Genomic DNA, 21,720 nt, shown 5'->3' on the forward strand with positions numbered 1-21,720 from the left:
GTTGTCCCTGGGCTACAGAGCTCAACAATGACGGTAGAGGCTTGGCTCCTCACTTCTTGGAGAAATGCTCCCACAACGCTGAAGAAGTTACAGTCCTTACTGGGCTTTCTAAATGTTGGACGTACATACATTCCAAAATATGCCCAGGTTATCAAGCCGCTTAATGCATTGATACAACCTATTTTTTCCAAATCGTGCTGGCTGGCAGAACATTCAGCCGTTTTGCAATCTTTGCAGGCTGACCTACTTGAATCTAAGTACTTGTCGACTTGTGATAACCACACGAACCTGGTGATTAGAATCGTGCCAGGGGCGGTGGGTTTCATGTACCTCACTTTTAATGAGGGAGACACAGTTTCTATTGCTTACAAGTTACACCGGTACACTTCGGCCGAGTTGCGGTTTTCCACTGTTGAAAACAGTTGTGACAGCAGTGCAAATGGCAATTCTTAAGCACTGTCGCAGGGAAAACGCATTGTGGTTGTTACTCCGTATCCAGCCTTGGAGGCAGTGACGAAGGTCAGTGTACCAAATTCCAAGGCTTTGAACCCTCGGTGGATACAATGGGCTACATCCTTGACATCCTCTGATGTAACATTCATTTTCGTTTCCTCTTTGCAGATTCAGGAGATTTTTCAGTATGAGTTTGTTCATCCTGCTCCTCTGACTATGCGCCCACTGGAGGATTTTCGTTGTATCATTTACACTGATGGAAGTGCTCAAGCGGCTACTGGTTCTAGACATGCGTATTCCGCGGCCTGTGCAATTGTGGTTGGTACAATGGTGGATGGTGAATTCAAGTCCGATGTCGTGCATACACAGACATTAGGGGACTGTACTGCCCAATTAGCAGAACTACGTGCTCTGATGCTTGCATTGGAGTACGCGGACCCCAGTGTGACTACTCTTATTGTAAGTGATTCCTACTAATGTGTACAGTCTTTCAAAGACAATCTACCCTTTTGGACTCAAAATGATTATCGTGACTCCAAAGGTCGCACAATAAAACACATAAAATGATCTGGGTTCGAGTGGTGGAACTTAAAGAACGTCTCCCACTCGTTTTTGTAATTCATACTCTGGGTCATCAGCGCGTAGGAGTTCACGCTGTTGGCAACTGTCTCGCAGACGAAGATGCAAAGACAGCAGTAGCAACATTTGCAGTGGCAGCGGTTACATGTTCCAAAAGTAAGATTGATGATGACATCTTGGCAGCTATTGCCGCGACTGAGAAGGGAGGTAATTATTCTAACGGTTTCCCTTCAAAGTACACTTATGACTTAAGTCCCGATAAAGTTCCTTATGTGAGAATTAACAACGTTGGTGACAGACTGATTCCCAACGCAGACCGCAGACAGGCTTTGATTACAGCAGCCCATGCGGGGATGGCTTCGGCGCATGCCGGCGTATCAGCTACTGTATCTCTCCTTCAACAATGATACTGGTGGTGGGGTTTGTATAAACAGACACATGATTTTGTCCTTCAATGTGGCATTTATCAGCAAATTAAGCTTTCTTCTGCTGCACGCCTGCCCCAAACTCAGTTGTACATATCTAATAAGCCACTTGCATGTGTTTATTTGGATCACTGCGGTCCTTTCCCCTCTGATACTGCATATAAGTACATCTTAGTAGCAGTTGACTCTTGCACGCGCTTTGTGTGGGTGTGGCCTCAAAGGGGCGCTGATGCCAGAACTGTCATAAGAGATTTGCCTGTCTTTGTGCGAATTTTTGCATGTGGCACCTTCTATTCGAACCAGGGTCCAGCGTTCGCCTCTAAGGCGTACAAGGATGCCATGGCTTCATTGGGGGTCCAGGTCAAACTTTCGTCCCCATACAGGCCTGAGGAAAATAGTGTTGTGGAGCGGATGAACCGTGACTTAAAGTAATTGACAGCGAAGGTGTTAGCTGCTGGCAGAGAATGGCTCACCCACTTGAATAGCGTACAAAGTGCACTTAATAATCTCCCTAGAAGGTCTCTGGGTGGGCGGAGCCCATACGAAATGCTCTTTGGCATCAAGATGTTTGTTCCGGACCTTGACAGTCTAGACATGGCGGCGGGAGCTGCATCCTTTGACATAGACGAACATTCTAATGTTTTGCAGAACCTACAAAAGACCAGAGACAGTTTTGCAAAGGAACACTTGCCCTCCACATCTGATGCTGCGTTACAGATTCTGGTAGTCGGTTGGCTACCCCAGGTTTGAGAACTGGTCCGAGAGAAGATCGACAACAAAAAAGAATTTTGTCCTTCCTATCGAGCTCCAGTTGCTGTGCCGTGCTATGAACCTGGCTGGTATTGATTTATCTAAATTCCAAGCACACTCTATTAGAGGCGCTGTGGCCAGTAAGCCTTTTTACTCTGGCGCTAAATTGGGCCATATCCTCAAAGCTGCGGATTGGTCCAATGCATCCAAATTAACCCGACATTACTGCAAACCTATCGAGTACATGTCTGATGTTGTTCTTCACGGCTACCAACATGCATAATGTAGCCTCCGGTCTTGTAATGAAATTGTGATTCTCCTATTAACATGACCAGAGAATCTGGATTTCATTAAAGACACGGAGGCTAACATTATCCCTCCCTTGGACGGAGTATTCTTGTATAGTATATTTTTTCTGTAATATTACTTGTTTATGATTTTATCTTTGTGATTGTATTGTGTTATACTATGCTCAGTGATTTTATTTGTCTCCTTTTTTCAATTTTTCACGTTCTCCATTCCTTTCAGATAATTCGGCTTAAAGAATTTCTCCTCTCCTTGGGCTCATTGCTCCCGTTTTGGATTCTTCATTGAAGAAGTTCTTCACTTCAACCTTCGTTATGGATTTTTTCTTTTGTTCTTCTTTATCCAAGACTTTGAGATCCTTTGGAACTTTATTTATTTGTCAGCATTTAAAGAGGTAGTCTGTTTGTGGCACATGCCTTCAATACCTTATGTTTATTCCATTTTAGAATTGTTTTATTATGATGTAGTGTGACTGCTTGTGACTGCATTAAAAGGATAATGCATAATGTTAGTCTCCGTGTCTTTAATGAAATCCAGATTCTCTGGTCATGTTAATAGGAGAATCGCAATTGTTGTGTTCACGGAAGCAAATTTTCAACAATTCGGTGACTTTGCCCTCAATCAAACAAGGGCAGGGGATCACGCTCCCTAGATCCGAAGCATTCCTATCCCAACTTTCCCGCTGAAGAAAAATGTATGCTCATGTCAAATCAAATCAAATCAAAAGTAGCTTTATTCGAGTTCAAATTTGAGAATCCATAAAAGCACAACTTACATAATTCCAAGACACAAAAAAAGAAAAATTGAAAGGATTAACATAACCATCTAAGATTGAGAACACGAACAAAGAACACAATTAAAATAAGTAATAAAATCAATCAGTTCATTGATAATCTGAATCTCAGCATGTATTTTAAGAACATTGATACTGCATACAAAGTCAGCTCGTCCTCCCGCATTTGTAATCTCAGCAAAGCTGTTCTACATTGCCTAAGTCCCCACTTCCTAAGCAATGTAAGTAGATACTTCCTCCTAATTAAGGTATAATATTTACAAAACAATATGCAGTGTATCATAGACTGGTGGGAAACACCATCACACGTGCACAAAATTAGGGTCCTTGACCAAGTATTTACAACAGGAAAGGTTACTAATCTAAAGAGGCTTCCTCCCCTGAACCGTGTCAGTATCATCCGTGTGTAGCTACTTTTTGTACACACCAAATAATGCTGTATGCCCTGATTCTGTAAAATTAATTGATTTTGAATTACCGAGCTTTTCTTTCCCTCTATTTCCCACCTTTTATTTTCCAAGAAAATAAGGCACATTTCCTTCAGGCTTTTTCTGGGGATTGCCACCATAGACTGAGGATCCACAAAGAATTCAGCATGTCCAATATCCGTTAAGACTTTTTTCACATATTTAAACCATTCGATTTTTTGACTCCCTCGTAGTTTCATGCAATCTAGAATGATATCCCTATTCAGCTCAGTCTCCTTGGAGACCCATATCTTATGCCATAACAGTATTGGGCTCACATTAATTAGATTGGTTACGTATGTCAGGCCCAACTCTTGATTGCAAACATATGTGGAGATCGACTTTGGAGTAGCCAATAGGTATCGCAGAAAGGCGTTTTCACATGTCTGTATCTCGCTTGTGTCCGTAATCCCCCATAACCCTGCTCCATAGATGACAGTGGATAGACACTTAGATCTATAGATGACCAACAGTATATTCACCGGGCGGCCACAAAGCCTGATAGCAAAATTTCTCACGGCTCCAATGGCACGTGAGAAAGCAAGTTTCCTTGCGTTGGCAGCTGCAGTCCATGTGTCTTTCCTTTCAAAAATAATTCCCAAATAGGAGAAAGTCTTAGTGCTTTCAATCCTTGTCTCGGAAAGGGAAATATTCCACTGCACAGTCCTCTTTTTAGAACAGCACATGCTAAAGGTTTAACTGTTGTTAATTTTCCGGCCTCTGTCCTCCATATATCCTGAAAAGACCTTAAGGGACCTTTGGAGCCCTACTTGGGTCCTGGCCATGATCACAACATCATCTGCATACATTAGGATTGGTGCAGGGTTTCCTCCAATTTGAGGGTAGTCCTGTTTACATTCTACTAAGTGGGATGCTATATTATTAATGTATAGATTAAATAAAAAAGGTGCCAGGATACATCCCTGACGGACTCCTTTTTTAATTGGGAACTTAGAGGTACATTCTCCCTTAGTGCCAAAGCGAACCTTTGCACCAACCCCCCCTGTACAACTCTTTAATAAAATTAAGTATACTCGTTTCAACTCCCAGCCTAGTTAATATTCCCATAAAATTTCATGGTTTCGGCAGTCAAAGGCTGAGCTTAAATCCACGAATACTAAAAACAAGTTATCTCCTTTTGCCACCACATGTTTCCCAATGATTGTTGCTAGATTCAACCCTTGCTCCACTGTTCCTAGTCCAGATATAAAACCGTATTGAAATTTTGATAAAATACCTGTGTCCTCTACCCAATCTTGCAACCTATTTAAAATGACCCTGCCTGCCTCTTTCATTAGAGAATCTAATAATGAAATAGGCCTATAACATTTGGGGTCATAGCGATCCCCCTTTTTAAAAATAGGGACCCCTATTGCTTCCTGCCATGTTATAAAGAACCCTGTTTTATTCGCACAATTTAAAACATTAGTCAATAAAGGGGCCCATAAATTAATATCAGATTTAAAAATATCGACTGGAACTCCATCGGGCCCTGGCGCTTTGCCCCCTGAGCTTACACAGATGGCTACTTCCACCTCGTGTAAATCAAAAATAATATCCAGGGGGAACAGGCCCATGGTATTCTCATTATCCTCATCGACGTAATTTTCCACGGGAACTTCACCCTCTCTAGTTATGGGTAGGTTATCGCTTTTGTAAAGTCCTGTGAAATGTGAGATCCAAACATCTTCCGCAATTGCTATTTCAACGGCATCAGTTTTTCTATCTTTAAAAAATGGTGCATTCACCGCCTTCCAGAAGCCTATATTATCCTTCTGAAGGCAAGCTTGGTGAAGGGCGTTCCATGCCTCCCCTTTTATTTCCTGCTTCCTTTTCTTGATTGCCTTGTAATAAATAGATCTATCTTTTTTAATCTCTGTAATGGATTTTGGGACTCCCTTAAGTGCTACTTTTAAGGCTGTATGAGCTTTGCTACATTCATGATTAAACCAGCCCTCAGGTTTTTCCCCATTTAGTTTCTTCGGCGATCCCTCCAGAGCTTTCCTAATCTCCTCTGTGATATTAAGGAAAGCCGAAGTAACTACGGCAGCATCGTTTGTCTCCGTGAGGCAAACCATGAAATCTTTTAAGTTAGTCTTTACTAGGTTTTGGACAAATCCTACTGGCTCGATTTTATTCCATTTAAGTGTGTATCCATTTCTTTTCGCTAAATTTATCCTATAACGATACAAGGTATTTACTGTTCGGTTTTTCCCTGAGTTGTTTACATCAATATCTATGGAAAAACTAATAGGATAGTGATCGCTAATTGCAATTCCAGGTGTTTCAAAATTGACAACATTTGACGAAAAACTATTTGAAACCAGAACAAAATCTATTACAGAATTGCAACCCATACCATTATATGTAGGTGCGAAATCAATCTGTGGGATGCATACTTCATTTCCAAAGCCTAGGTCCATCTCAAACATTAAATTTTTCACTAGGTTCTCAAACAAGGAATGCACAAAGTGGGTACAGGGAACCCCTTCCTTATTAACTAAGCCACATATATCTGTTTGACCGTTTGGGCACAAAAAACAATTAAAATCACCCACCCATACAACACCATTTCCTGTAAAACAATCCTCATCAGACTTCAATATCTTATGTGAGAGGCTTTCAAATACATTAGTCAATTCCTCCTTGGGTACATTATTATAAAAAATTATCAAATTAATAGTCTCCTGTCCCTCAAATATCAGTTCCACACTCTGAAAATATTTTGACTCACTACTGAATTTACCAACCCTAACTTTAAAGGTGTTTGAGATGTAAACACAGAGGCCCCCTTTATTCCAACCCATAACCTATAATTTGGCAGCTGTGTGAAACGTTTGATACCCATTTATGTGGGTTTCCTCCCTCTCCCATGTTTTTTGGAGGCATACAGTGGAAAATTCTTTTAAGAAAGGCAAAAAAGCAGGGTCATCTAATTTATTTGATAACCCTGCCACATTCCAAGATACAAGGGTTAAAAGTTCACTCATCCCTTTTCTTAGGACTTAGTGTGGAGGATAACTGTATGTCCACCCCATCCAGATTTTTATGTTGAGTATCACAGGAAGTTTCTAAATGTTGCCCCATGAGTTGCAGGTCCCCGTTACATTTTCTTTTTCTGTGCCTGGTTACCTAATTTACATGTCTGGTTACCTAATTTTTGGGGGCCCTGGTTATCCCTATTTGAGGGGTTCACCATGTCTCTCATCTCCCCATTCTTGTTGTACTCCTTCAGACTACGCTGCTGACTATCTATACTTAGATTCAGGCAATCCACCATCTCTAGTCAGTCAGTCATTAAAACTTTATTCGGGTTATTACAACCATAAAAGTATACACAATACATTTATAAAACTTTATAAAAACACAAAATATATAAAATTTGTAAAATTGCAATTCAGTCCTTTCCGGGAGGAAACCCCAGTAACTTTGTTATTAATCAGTATCCTCCTAGGATGTGAAAATTACAAGGGTGAACATGAGAAAACATGTGTGACCAGGTCTTCCAAACATAATACATACATTGAAGTGCAATCTTGTTGCCATACGCCTATACCTCTGTACTCTGGAGAAACCCCCTGACTCGGCTTATGTATTTACCCAAGGCGCAGGCTATATCCAGATTTACCATCCCCACCAGGAGATCTACAGCTTGCTTTCTATTCATAATCCTATAAGTTTTGAATAGCGGGCCTAAAATCTCCTTACGTATATCAAGGGTCATCCTACAGTTTAATAAAATATGAATAATATCACAGGAGGTACCTAGCGTACTACCTGGCAGCTAAAACCTGGAACTCACTTCCCACTCACATTCGCCTCACTCAGAACCACCTAGTATTCAGAAAGCAACTTAAAACTTGGATATTCGACAAGTAATTCCCCCACCCTTCTTCAAGCGCCTTGAGACCCTCTGGGTATGTAGTGCGCTATATAAATCACTTGACTTGACTTGACTATGTGCAATTGCCATTACTATTTATCATGTAATTTTTAACCCTGGTATTTACATAACAGGGGTTTATGCCCATTCTCAGTTTTAAAACCTCTCTTCTTAAGTGCTGATTCGGCAACCTATCCAAGTAAGGGTAGGAGTGGACTTCTGAAATCTATACTTGGATCATATGGGACACCGATATTTTTTGTCGGAGATACTCTTGATCGCATATGCAGGACACATCCGCTCCCAATGACCGTAGTTCTTTTTTGCCTATATTGGTATGTCCTAACTGGGTATCTAGTTCTATCCCTAGCTTCCCATAGGCTTCCTTTAGTGAGAGTCTTGTTTCTTTAGCCCACGATAACTCGCTGGAGGCAATTTCCTCTCTACACCACTGTGATATTTTTCTGGGAGTTTCCCCTGTCTCCAGACGCTGCCAGAACCGTATTAGTGCCATCCTGGATGTAATTGCCCAGGAAGTAACTCCTATCTCCAATCTTGCTGCTTGTACCATTGCTGATTTCGGCAACGAGAACAAGCTTTTTAGGATCATACCCTCCTCTTTATCCCAACCTTTTTTCCCGCTAAGGAGGAGAACCTCTGATCCATATAGGAATTGCGCGGGGACCATTGCCAGGTAGGCCTTTATAGCCGGCCCATCTGACAAGTCTCCGTAGAAGCTATTAAATCTTTTTAAGCCCTTTATAGAGGCTGTTGCCCTGATTTTTAACGCTTCCAGATGGGTGGTCCATTTCAAGTTACTAGTGAACCATACTCCCAGATATCTGTATTCCGTTACCTTCTCAAGTTGTTCCGTACCTAAATACCAAGGGAAACGGGTCTTACTTTTGCCGAAGCATAGGATATTGGTCTTTTCCATATTTACTACCAGTTTTTTATTTAAGCAGTATTTATGGAACATATCTAGTTTCCTCTGCAAGCCTATCTCCGTCTGGTCCATGATCACCAGATCGTCTGCATAAAGCAGACAGGATATATGGTTACCCCCTAGCTTTGGGCTAGCCCCTCTAACCTCTTTTAGATTCCGAGGTAGGTCCGCTATAAACAAAGAGAATAGCAACGGGGCTAATACGCACCCCTGCCTCAGGCCATTTCCAATCTGGATCTTGCCAGATAATCCACCATCCTCGTCCAGGACTACCTGGGCCCAGTTATCTGTATGCAAGGCCTGGATAAGGGCTAACAGGTCTGCATGTAATTTATAGCCTTTCAAGGTAGACCATAGCTGTTCCCTGCTTACAAGATCAAATGCTGCGAGGAAGTCTACAAAGCAGCAGAACAGATTACCCCTTTGCTCTATAGACTTCCGCGCTACCGCCCAGAGGGCAAAGCAATGATCCACTGTTGAATGACCTTCTTTAAAACCCCCCTGTTCAGGAGGTACTATATCATTATCTTCAGCCCAATTATTTATTTGGTGGTCTAGAATAATAATTGGCAGCCCTGCCATGACATTTATAAACTACCTTAGTCCAGGGCCCTCCATTATCTGGGTCGTTCGGTGGAGGATAGAAAAAAGACAGTGGCCGAGGCTCTATCAGGGAACCAAACTCATTGTGGCTTTCATTCCAGGAGCAGATATAATCCACTATCTGGGGATCTTTAAAATTAACAATTACACAATCCCCTGTGTTGGCTGTAGGCCTATAACCCAACCAAGGCAAGCGACGCACCATCATAATTTCCGCCCTAATATGGGTGGGTAAAGGTCTGTTTTTATTGAGCCAAAATACCACCTTATTTTTCAGGCACGAAAAGGACTCTTGAGTATTCTGTTTTAGATCTGGGACTCCCGTTAACACAATCACAAAAGGGCTTGATTGTGGGGGTAGATTTACGCTTCGAGCCCTCCTTGGCGTTTCCTCGAACACCCTTTATGTGCCCTCTTTCTGTGCAGTGGCTAATTTTATTGGGTCATTGTCTGACTTATTAGGAAGCTCCGGCTGGCAAACAGGCGCCTGGGCCTCCATACGTTTTGGGCAATTTTTATCAGTAGTAGGTGCCGATTGAAGGACTACCGGGCATCTACAGCCGACTTGATCTGAGGTTTGCCCATGGGGATATTCTTAGGATTCCCAGTATTCTTAGTACTTCTCATCACTGCCTCCAACTTAGAAAGCTGTTTTTCAATTCCAGCAAGTCTAGTGACGAGGGGGGCAAGACTCATAGTTAGCAAGCTCTTCAGCTTACTAACAAGAGGGTCGTCCTTTGACAAATCTTTCTCTATTCTACAGGGGGAATCAGATATAATTGCACTAGCACCATCTCCATGAGCCTGAACTAATTTTACGGGCTCTGGGATAGAATGGGCAGCTTCACTCAATGTTTTCTGCTGGTCCACCACCCTTTGTGAGTTTAATGTGTCTTGATTTAATTTGCCTTTAGGAAGATTTATTTTTTCTTTCCTATCGCAGCGGACGTGGGTTGCTTTCTTTTGGAGATAGCACCTTCCCGTCTGCCCCGAAGTTCTCTAGTATTTGTTTCTTTAGGGGGGCTATCTGGAACTGTAATCTGGATAGCCTCTAAGTCTGCGTCTACTAGTGAATGGATAATAGGCGCAGGCAATGTGAAAAAGGAATCTTGTGAACTAGGGGGGCGATGTATGAGTGCCTAAGTGTCCATCATTCCTTCTCTGATAATAGGTTCAGGCGTTCAGGCATTGGCAAGATGGCCCATGGACGAGCGTTTAGCCATGGCCAGATCCTGCGAAACCCTCCGTTCCATTAGCGATATCCCTTCATCGATAACGGAATTGGTTCTTATGATAAAATTGTCCAGTGTACCCAGTAATAGTGACCCAGCCGCTGCTCTACTCCTACTTTCGCGTGTTGACATTATAAAAATCACTACAATATACACTCACAATTTGTGCAAGGTCCAGTATTATGTTGATAACGTAAAAAACGCTGAATTAGAGGCGTTAGGGGGGGCCCGGTCCGGTCTTACTCGGTCTTTAACGGGCTACAACGGGCCCGCCCTTGGCCAGGGCTTCACCCGGTGCGCATCCCGTGCGCGTCCCGCGGCACGCGGGTCGAGGCGTGACTAAATAGGAGATGAAGGGGGCGGGAAGAGAAACTAGGTGCGGCCAATTTTCTCCCACACAGACTGCTGGTCTTCGCAGTCCCACTCCCGCAACAATCAGCAGGTCCTCCGGTCTCTCTGCCCAAAGTCGGCAAGGATCTAGTAAAGTTGTTTTAAAAGATGCCCCAAAGTGAAAAATCACTGGGTCACAGTCAATAAAGCACCACGGCTACGAGCGGCTCCCGCGAAGTGGGGGCCGCGAGCCGTTTTATGCTGCTGCTACTGGGTGAATGGGCGGGAAGAGGAACCAGGTGCAGCAGATTTGCTCCCGCACAGACTGATGGTCCTCGCAGTCCCACTCCCGCGGCAATCAGCAGGTCCTCCGGTCTCTCTGCCCAAAGTCGGCAAGGATCCAGTAAAGTTGTTTTAAAAGATGCCCCAACGTAAAAAATCACAGGGTCACAGTCAATAAAGCACCACGGCTACGAGCGTCACCGGTATGCTCATGTAATTGGCATGCTTGAGAATGCACCATGCATCAGTCAAAGCAACTAAGCCTAACATGTTACCATCAAGAGTTTGTTTGGTGAATATGTGTAAAAGTGCCGTTCTCGAGCTCAGACTCAGGGCCTGTTCCTCTCTTATAATGATACCTTGTGTGAGTTCTGAGGTAGGAGGGGGTGCTTGGGGCTACGGTTATGCGCCGTGTAGGCGACCAGGTGCAGGAGCGGGAAGGGTCCCTTGTTGCCGCTTGACACTTTTGGGAGGGAATGTTCTGAGGTGCTGGAACAGAACCATACTCGAGTGCTATGGGACTCGGGGTGCTCTTACAGTTTTGTTTTAGTTCTTTTTCCTTTGTGATGGCATCAGGCAGAGGCGCAACTAGAGCCAAATTTCGGGGGGGGGGGGGCAAGAAAAGATTTCGGGGGGGGGGGGGGGCTGAACCTTTAATCAGTAGGCAGAGTGGAGCTGCAGGGGCTCCTAGAAGGGGTGAAACAACTGCAAGGCCTAATGAACATTCAAATGGTCTTTTAAAGATCTGTGAAACGTGCCCGGGATCTGTCTCATCCCGGGCTGCCACACACGACAGAGGAGGGGGGGGGTGAGGGGGCGGCTGAAGTCCGGTGAGTCTAATGGGTGATGCGCGCCTGGCATCAGGTATGGGTTCGGGTGGCTTTATCATAGATAGCCTTGTTGGCTGGGCGCACACTCAGTCATTTCTAGGTAAAACGTCCGTTGCGCAGCGCTGTTGACTGCATTTCGTCTTCATGAACACGATAAAATGGGTACCACTGAGTTGGATAATTGCCAACTCGGTGACAACGCAATCTTTAGGTTTTTTTGTTCTTCTTCTTGTGACCTTGGTGTGGGGAGAGGGGTGTGGTGGGTGCAGCGGCTCTCGCGTTTGAGGAGCAGCAGGTGCCGGGGAGGAGATGTGCTGTGAGTGGCAGGTGCACGAGCCTGTGGAGACACTCCCCTCTCTCCCAGGCACTAGGACATCTCGAGCTGCAGCGACGGCCCCGTGACGCAGCGGCGGCGGACGTGCGGCCCAGGAGCTTCGGGGAGGAGTCTGGGGGAGGCTGGAGGGTGTGACTGAGTAGCGCATCCGCGGAGCCTCGGGGTCAGACTTGCAGTATCGGGGAGCAGGCGCCGGACGCTCAAGGGAGAGAGACCGTGACCTGCAGGATGGAGGCACAGGCACAGTGAGATCCAGGGAGCCGAGAACCCGCAGTCAGCGACGCAGGCGGATCCAGGGAGCACGAGACCTGCCGGACCGGGGACCTGCACCGACGGATCCAGGGACCTACCTGACACCTGCAGATCGGGGACCAGACACAGGTAGACAGGGAGCGACGTCAGTGACCAGCGAGGAAACCAGACCGCACGGGTCTGGGAGTGACTGTCAACCTCGGACCTGTCTCACCCGAGGACCTGACAACTGCATCCGAGATGCGCACAGACCTGAAGTACACGTCGTAGAGAAGCGGAGGTCGGCAAAGCGGCCGCAAACAGAAAGGGCAACAACTGGACCAGATTATCTACCGAGCAGAACACCCGCGAACTCTCAGCGCTCGCAGAACACGAGCAGACACCAATGCTGCGCATCCCTCGAGCGCAACTGAAGGGTCTGCCGGACCGAACATCTGCCTGACCGAGCATCGCCTGCCGAGCCTCCGGAGAGGTGCGTGCAGATGAGGGCATGGGGGGATGAGGGTGGGGGAGGGTGAGGCTGCAGAACTGGTGTCCGTAACCCGGGGTCAAGGCATGCGGGCACTAGTCAAGGCGCAGTGGGGGCCGCAGGGATAGCAGGTGCGTAGTCAAATACAGGGTGGAGGAACTTGCGTCAGAGGAACGGTGTGGCGTGATAAATAGTGTGTGACGAGCGATGGCGATCGTGAAGGTGAAGGAAGGTCAGGCAGACCGGGGAGGGCAGAGGCGCAGTCATTGTGGAGCGAGCGTACACATGTGCACAGCACCACGCCACAGACAGAATGACCCAGCTTTTGTAAAGATTTTAGAGCACGTACTGTTGGTTCCTACTGTCCATCCTGGTTGTTTAAGCTTCAAATGTTAGCAGATAAGGGAACAAAGTATGAGGAGTTAAAGTGATTTGCACACGATCACACAGTCAACTGGGGAATCGAAGATCCACACTCGTTAGCTTAGTCACTAAACTTCAACAATAGCTTACATCATACAGTGTTGTCAATCAGTTTGGTGAGGTGACCAGGTCGTATAGTAATGAAAGCAGGCCAGATATCTATCTTGTGAGTCACTCCGGTCGTGGGTGTCAGTCCGGTGAGTTCCCCATGCATTGAAGTGTCTGAGCATGGCCTATTCCAGCAGGGGGCGGTCTTCATTCATAAGCCACATATATCACATGCCTGCTTCATTGCTGCACGGCCTCCGCGTCCAGAGCAGCATTTATGAAAAGGATCATTGTCCTAAGTTCGTCTAGGCCTCCAGTGACGCTCCCTTCAGTACAGGAGTAACGTTCTCTAATCGGTGCCAGTCCTGGCTACTGGCGCTGATAGGGGCGGTGGGTTTGAAGTATTAAGCTGCACACCTCAGCCTTCGGATATGAAAGGCTCAGGGAGGCGGACCATTGGTCTTGAGACACAGGAAGGTCATTACTGGCTAGAGATGACACTACGTACATGGTCAAGGGAAGAAACGCAAGCCAGGGCAAGTACGCGTCCCTAATGACTAAGGCCCCTTGAATCAATGGGCGCCCGGAGACCGCGCGCTAGCACGCAGTGCCCAGGATTCACTCGTCGTAGGGCCTTCACACCACTCCCACTGACAACCTCACTGTAGAGCCGTCTTGTCTGTCTGCTGGAATAGTGACATCAGGCCCGGACCCTGATCGCAGGAGGAGGAAGCTTAAAAGGCAGGAGCGAGCTGACAGGCAGCATTTAAGGGCCACAAAACACGTGTGTATATTTAAAAGTCTGAATATGGGCTTCAGCCAAAACAATTGTGCCATCAGGTGGTTGCGGCAGATACCCACAGTGTGAAGTAAGGAGTCTGATTCTGCCCCACATTGCCGGCAATGTCTCTCCGGGCCTGACTTTAATCACCACACCAATAGCCCCCTAGAGGATTAGGCCAAATCTATAGCATCCGATTTTTTTTTTTTTATTTCCAGGGACCAAAGCTGTTTGAACTAGTCTGTAAGGTTGCTGGAGTCATAAATGGCAAGATTACAGTGTGAGGTATTGCTGAGTTCTGTCCAGTCCTGAATACCAGATACTAGTTGGGGGGTTGGGGCGCAAGAGGGTGCAGACCCATCTGGACACCTCGTGGACATATAGCTGATACTAGTAGTTCAACCGTGGCCATGGACGCCTCCTTACAAAGTGTGCATTTACAGCATGGCAGGATACCCTTAAGACAGAGTGATCTATGGCATGCCTTGCAAGGCAACACACAGGAACTGATGCGAGGCGCGACCTGCCCCAATGACACTGCATTCCGCAAGACACACGAGAATGACATGTGTAATCTGCAGCTGACACACACCATATGAAGAGAAGGAGAAGTCGCATAGACAGTGGCTAATAGATGTTAGGGCAGGATGAATGGACTTGGGGACCTATTTACGAGAATGTCACATAGTACATCAAGTCAACTTGCTGCGCTGTACTGCACTGAGTTACAAAGAAAGGGCAGGAATGCGCTGTATTTAAGGCAATATGGCGCATTTCTGTCTTTTCCCCTGCGCTTGCACCCTTTTGGCAGCCTAGCACCAATGCAACCATTACAAGAATGGGGTAACCCTTAAGGTATGGACCTGGGTAACTAGAGATATAAACAAACAATGGTCCTAGACCTATAGATTGAGGTACACAGATCAAATCAGAAATTGAATTATTATTCAAAAACAATAGCACCTTTGATGAGTCTGCTAACTGTACAACAAAGACTAAATCTTTGGGAAAAACCTTACACCACGGTTTTGGAAAAATATATATTCTTGTTTAATTCTTATATTCAAATTTTTTGCTTATTTTTGTCAATAAAAACATATGGGTTGCCCCAAAACAGGAGAGTGCGAAGGAAAAGTGTGATTCAAGGGGGTGAGCAAGTGAAATGGAAAAGAAATTGCACAGTAGTGAAAAAAGAGAATTGAGTATAATTTTAACAATCAATACTGTATATACATTATTCAAAAATAGCAGTATTGGACACCTAGCCAGCAACCATAAATTCATTTAAGTTGCAATCAACAACATTGTAGTATTCATGTATCAATGTCCATAGTCTTGCACTGTCTACAATGTTGGAGAGACACTGGTCTGAGGTGTATGTATTGAAAATGTCGACGTTTCGACTCGACTTATTCCCAAATGGTGATTTGGACCTGGGGATTGCGAGTCTTCATCAGGACAGAGAGCAAACGACGAGGCAACCGGGGAATATTGAATAACCCTAAAACAGAGAGGGGGACACGGAATTATTATCTTTGGTGTAAAGGTGCAGCCTATCCCCAAGGGGGTATGGCAAACCCTCTTACCCTTGGTAGTAGAGGAAACGTTGATTTTGGTGATCCGAATTCACCACGTCTCAAACAGGAATCCTGCAGAGACAAAAAGGAATAGAATCTAGAATATATCCAAATCCCGTGGTGCTTAATCCCACCCATGATAGTTAATATGGCAAGGGCATCTGTTTACCTTGAAAAAATATATCTGGGTCCATGTGATGGAGTCGTTATTTCTTATATGGACATGGTAGGGGATACCTGGAATTAATTTAAGACAACATCAGTCTACCCTGTACGCACTATCTCAAAATAACTAATATAGTAGAGGCATCTATTTACCTTGAAAATATATCTGGGTCCATGTAATGTAGTCGTGGTTTCTTATATGGACATGTGGTTGGTACCTAGAATTAATTTAAGACAGCATCAGTGTGCTCCGTACGCATTGTCTCAAGATAACTGATTTGTTGCCATATTAGGCGTTTGTCAATTACCTTAATTGTGTATGTACACAGCCTCCAAGATGGACAGATACGAACGGTCACTCCAAAAATGAACGCGCACTGCAAAAATGACAATAAATCATAGTTGATTATGTCATTGATATAACTTGTTTGGAGGATTTATGGGTACTAATTTAAGTAAACCAGATAGGCTTACCTGATTCCGGATTATGTATTGTTTAGAAGACGCTAGTGGAGCTAATCCAAATTTCTTCCAGAAGTAAGCTGTATTAATGAAGACATAAAATGAAGAATCCGGGCTTACTGAGGGTAAAACAGGCTCGTGTCTGGATATCTAATCTCATCATAATTTGTCATCATACAAGTAATAATTCTGGACGAAAGCCTACCCGCTATGTTCCTGATTCCAGCGTTTCCATCCGAGCCTCCCAGTGCTTCCGGATGTCTAATTCTTGTGGAGATTACTTCCACTTGATTTGGAACGCTGTTTTGAGAAAACACAATACCGGAGGGACATGTTTAAATTATCAATCTTAATGGGCGATAGCGTAGTCAAGCGGGGTTTTTTAAAAAAGCTCTCAAACCTACCCGTCTTTCCGTACGTCTGTGTGGTAGAAGGGCTTTTACCAAGTGGTCACGAATATTTCTACCCTTGCGAAATGCATGTAAAGGTGGCGGCATCCCACCCAGTTCACTGCTGATTAGATGCCAGTGGCGATTTATACATTTTTTATGTTGTTACTCTTTGTATTAAATGTTGTAACACACACAAGCCTGTCTTCTTTGGGCTTATGGACTTCTAAACGCTAATCAAATCAGTCCTCTTTCGATGCAGACTGCGCTATGCAGCCTGGGTATTTACCAATGCGGAAATACTGTTGTATTCACCGCCGGTATCCCGAAGCACCGTGAGGCTCGGAGATAGAGGATTCCTTGTACGGAAAGACGGGTAGGTTTGAGAGCTTTTTTAAAAAACCCCGCTTGACTACGCTATCGCCCATTAAGATTGATAATTTAAGCATGTCCCTCCGGTATTGTGTTTTCTCAAAACAGCGTTCCAAATCAAGTGGAAGTAATCTCCACAAGAATTAGACATCCGGAAGCACTGGGAGGCTCGGATGGAAACGCTGGAATCAGGAACATAGCGGGTAGGCTTTCGTCCAGAATTATTACTTGTATGATGACAAATTATGATGAGATTAGATATCCAGACACGAGCCTGTTTTACCCTCAGTAAGCCCGGATTCTTCATTTTATGTCTTCATTAATACAGCTTACTTCTGGAAGAAATTTGGATTAGCTCCACTAGCGTCTTCTAAACAATACATAATCCGGAATCAGGTAAGCCTATCTGGTTTACTTAAATTAGTACCCATAAATCCTCCAAACAAGTTATATCAATGACATAATCAACTATGATTTATTGTCATTTTTGCAGTGCGCGTTCATTTTTGGAGTGACCGTTCGTATCTGTCCATCTTGGAGGCTGTGTACATACACAATTAAGGTAATTGACAAACGCCTAATATGGCAACAAATCAGTCATCTTGAGACAATGCCTACGGAGCACACTGATGCTGTCTTAAATTAATTCTAGGTACCAACCACATGTCCATATAAGAAACCACGACTACATTACATGGACCCAGATATATTTTCAAGGTAAATAGATGCCTCTACTATATTAGTTATTTTGAGATAGTGCGTACAGGGTAGACTGATGTTGTCTTAAATTAATTTCAGGTATCCCCTACCATGTCCATATAAGAAATAACGACTCCATCACATGGACCCAGATATTTTTTCAAGGTAAATAGATGCCCTTGCCATATTAACTATCATGGGTGGGATTAAGCACCACGGGATTCGGATATATTCTAGATTCTATTCCTTTTTGTCTCTGCTGGATTCCTGTTTGAGACGTGGTGAATTCGGATCACCAAAATCAACGTTTCCTCTACTACCAAGGGTAAGAGGGTTTGCCATACCCCCTTGGGGATAGGCTGCACCTTTACACCACGGATAATAATTCCGTATTCCCCTCTCTGTTTTAGGGTTATTCAATATTCCCCGGTTGCCTCGTCGTTTGCTCTCTGTCCTGATGAAGACTCGCAATCCCCAGGTCCAAATCACCGTTTGGGAATAAGTCGAGTCGAAACGTCGACATTTTCAATACATACACCTCAGACCAGTGTCTCTCCAACATTGTAGACAGTGCAAGACTATGGACATTGATACATGAATACTACAATGTTGTTGATTGCAACTTAAATGAATTTATGGTTGCTGGCTAGGTGTCCAATACTGCTATTTTTGAATAATGTATATACAGTATTGATTGTTAAAATTATACTCAATTCTCTTTTTTCACTACTGTGCAATTTCTTTTCCATTTCACTTGCTCACCCCCTTGAATCACACTTTTCCTTCGCACTCTCCTGTTTTGGGGCAACCCATATGTTTTTATTGACAAAAAAAAGCAAAAAATTTGAATATAAAAATTAAACAAGAATATATATTTTTCCAAAACCGTGGTGTAGGTTTTTCCCAAAGATTTAGTCTTTGTTGTACAGTTAGCAGACTCATCAAAGGTGCTATTGTTTTTGAATAATAATTCAATTTCTGATTTGATCTGTGTACCTCAATCTATAGGTCTAGGACCATTGTTTGTTTATATCTCTAGCACCAATGCAGGCGCCTTTGCATCATGGTGCAAGGTTGCCTGCGTTGCATGCAGGATTGTTTTTGTGCAGGAAGGAGCACCTTCCTGCATGAAAATAGTCCTGAGAGGTATGTTCCCCTTTCTATATGTGCTGCAGAATTCAGCACACATAGAAAGAGGAAGTAACATGAAGAAATAAAGATATTTCTTCTTGTTACGCCTCACCTGAGAAATCATATCTTTTGGCGCATTTCTAGGTTTACAAGTTCTTGCGTCAAAAACCATGGAAGGTGCGTGGGTACACCGACACAACACCCATGGATTGCCTACCCAGGGCAGAGTAACGCAACGCAGCGATAAGCTCTGCGTTGCGTTACTCCAGATTTTTAGAGCCACTCAGAGTCACGCTTAGTGGCTTTGGGTGGCCTAAAAAATCTGTGTTAAGGTTTGCGTTGCTTTTAATCACATTGCATGGTGCAAGAGCAACGCAAACATCCTCATAAATATGCCCCTGAGTGTACAGGGAGACGGAAGAACTACAATCAAGAGATAACAGAGAAAAGCAGAGCACCAGAAGGTGATGGAATTCAGTCTTAATGGTGCAGAAAGAGCCGTCAGAGCCAGGTTCGCCAAATATTGGTGGGGCCCAGCTCATGGAGGCGAGATGCTGAGCCTTTCCCACACCCTGCCTTTACTCATGCAAAATGAACCATGGAAACCACCAGGAATTAAAAAACTTACCCTAACCCATGAACAATAAATGCACAATGTATTCATTACTTTTGTGTAGTGTGAACCAACAATTGCTGGTTAGCCAAGTTTGCTACCTCCTTGAACTATAATAGGGTCCAACCCAGAAAAAATAGGTAGGAAAATTAGCTTAGGCAATATGCATTGATGTCAATTCATCATTGCAAGGGCACAGCCTTATCCAACCTGTACAGTGATAGGTGAGGTAAAAACCTAGCAATGTATATTTTATATGTATTTAGAGTTACAGTGTACAGTATATATTTTCATATATACATCGCATGCCGGGATTTCAGAAGTTTATGATCATTTAGTATTTTTATTAGTGCCCTGGAGAGGCCTTCTGACTAGGGCTGGGCATAGTTTGCGAAGTAGCGCTACGCGACAAGCACTTCGCACTACGCGAGTTACGCGAACTGCATAGTACCCTGTTCGTACTGTGCAAGATACTGTTTTTAATGATTGCACAGTGCGGACAAGCATCCGGCACCGTGCAATCATTGAAAACGGCATCTTGCACAGTGCGAGCTGTAATTTTCTGCCGCTCTAGTAGATTTTTAATCGAGCGGTAGCTTTCTCAACGCGGACTGGTAGTTTCTCATCGCGAGTGGTCGCGAGCATATGCGACCACTCACAATGAGAAACCTGACCTGCCCGCGTTGAGAATCTCGCCGGAAGGTTTATTTTCCATGCTCGCGACCGGCAACTTGATGTTGCTGATTGCGAACGAGGAAAAAGTCTTGACGAGATGTCCTTTTGCTTGCTTGCGGTCGCCAACTTGATGTTGAGGACCGCGAGCTAGCAAAAGATGACCGCTACTCTACACATGTTTGCACTGTGCTACGTGCAGTTCGCATAGTGCAAAGTAGCGCAAACTTCGCAGACTACGCAAGCGTAGCGTAGTGCTTTGCCCAGTGTTACTTCTGACACTGTTATTGCACTCCTAACACCTTTTGATTTACACACAATATTTCAATGTCATTATGCACTCCCTGAGGGCAACCCAGGGTACATATAGTATTAAAAATACCATACACTTTTCTCTTTCAGGTTGGAACTTAGGAAAAACCTCAGTAGGTTTATTCTCAAGTAGGTACACATTTGACTTACTACCCTACATAAGCAAATCTTGGTAATCATTTGATAACAAAATGCGTCCACCCAACCCTGACCAATGGTAGGGATACTCATTATCACTTATTGGTCCTGATGAAACGCCATCGATCCCTCCTGGACCGCTGAGGAGTGAAACATGTTCATAAATTGAAGTAAACAATCAACACATTATTTTTATCTTCACCAAGGGGACCTCGAATTAAATTGGTTTTGGTACCTTTTAGGTATTTTTAATTTACCACTTCACCTATCCCACACACCCACATTCATCCTCACGGCTATTTCATTAAAATATCTCTGCCAAAAAGCCCTGTCTTGGGGCACGTGGGGTATTGCAGCGCCGACTGCATGAGGAGCCAAGCCAATGATGAAGCTTGACACCTTTATGGGTGTGTGAGGGTATTACTCCCTAAGAAGGAAGATTCCCTCACTTTTGCCATTTTTCCACCCTGAGATACACAACTACAGGAACAGTTACCCTATTAGCTTGCTCTCAACAAAGGCCTCCTTTACTTCTACTAGTGTGTGTCTTCCTCCAAACACAGCAGTGTTTTGTTTATGCTATGGTGTCAGTCAGCAACTATGAGGAGGGCGATTTTGTTGCCACATATAGCACAGATGTGCGAATTAAACTTCTTTTGTAAGTGCCAAAGTAGTACATTTCTGCTTAAACAAAATGCCTGTTCTTCTTATTTTGGCCATCACAAAAATAATGTGCATTTCCTCATTAGGTAGTAATGTATTAATAGTTTGAATACATTTATGAAAGATGTTCGTTAGCATTCCATGGGCTACTTCTAGCAGATTTGATCCTGCTTGCAAACCTGAGGACTGTGATCCTAAGAGACAGAGGGCTCTGGGAGGTGCCGACTTTAATGCAAGGCACCGAAATAGTCCGCAATCTGACCGAACATGTTTATTTTTGGAGCACTGGTGTGAAATAATTTTTTTAAAGGTCCTTTTCAGAGTGTGTGGTTTAAATGTCA

General features: G+C 44.2%; 1 protein-coding gene across 1 annotated transcript in view; it reads left to right on the plus strand.

Annotated features, from left to right (window-relative positions):
• Positions 1–12,310: 12,310 nt before the first annotated feature.
• Positions 12,311–21,720, plus strand: part of SLC16A3 (solute carrier family 16 member 3) — a 124,240-nt gene continuing 114,830 nt past the window's right edge. The window contains exon 1 of the mRNA XM_086931200.1: positions 12,311–12,937. The gene's annotated coding sequence lies outside the window, so the exon portion shown is untranslated. The remainder of the gene's footprint in view (positions 12,938–21,720) is intronic.

The sequence above is a fragment of the Lissotriton vulgaris genome, chromosome 7 (assembly GCF_964263255.1).
Source record: "Lissotriton vulgaris chromosome 7, aLisVul1.2, whole genome shotgun sequence".
NCBI lineage: Eukaryota > Metazoa > Chordata > Amphibia > Caudata > Salamandridae > Lissotriton > Lissotriton vulgaris.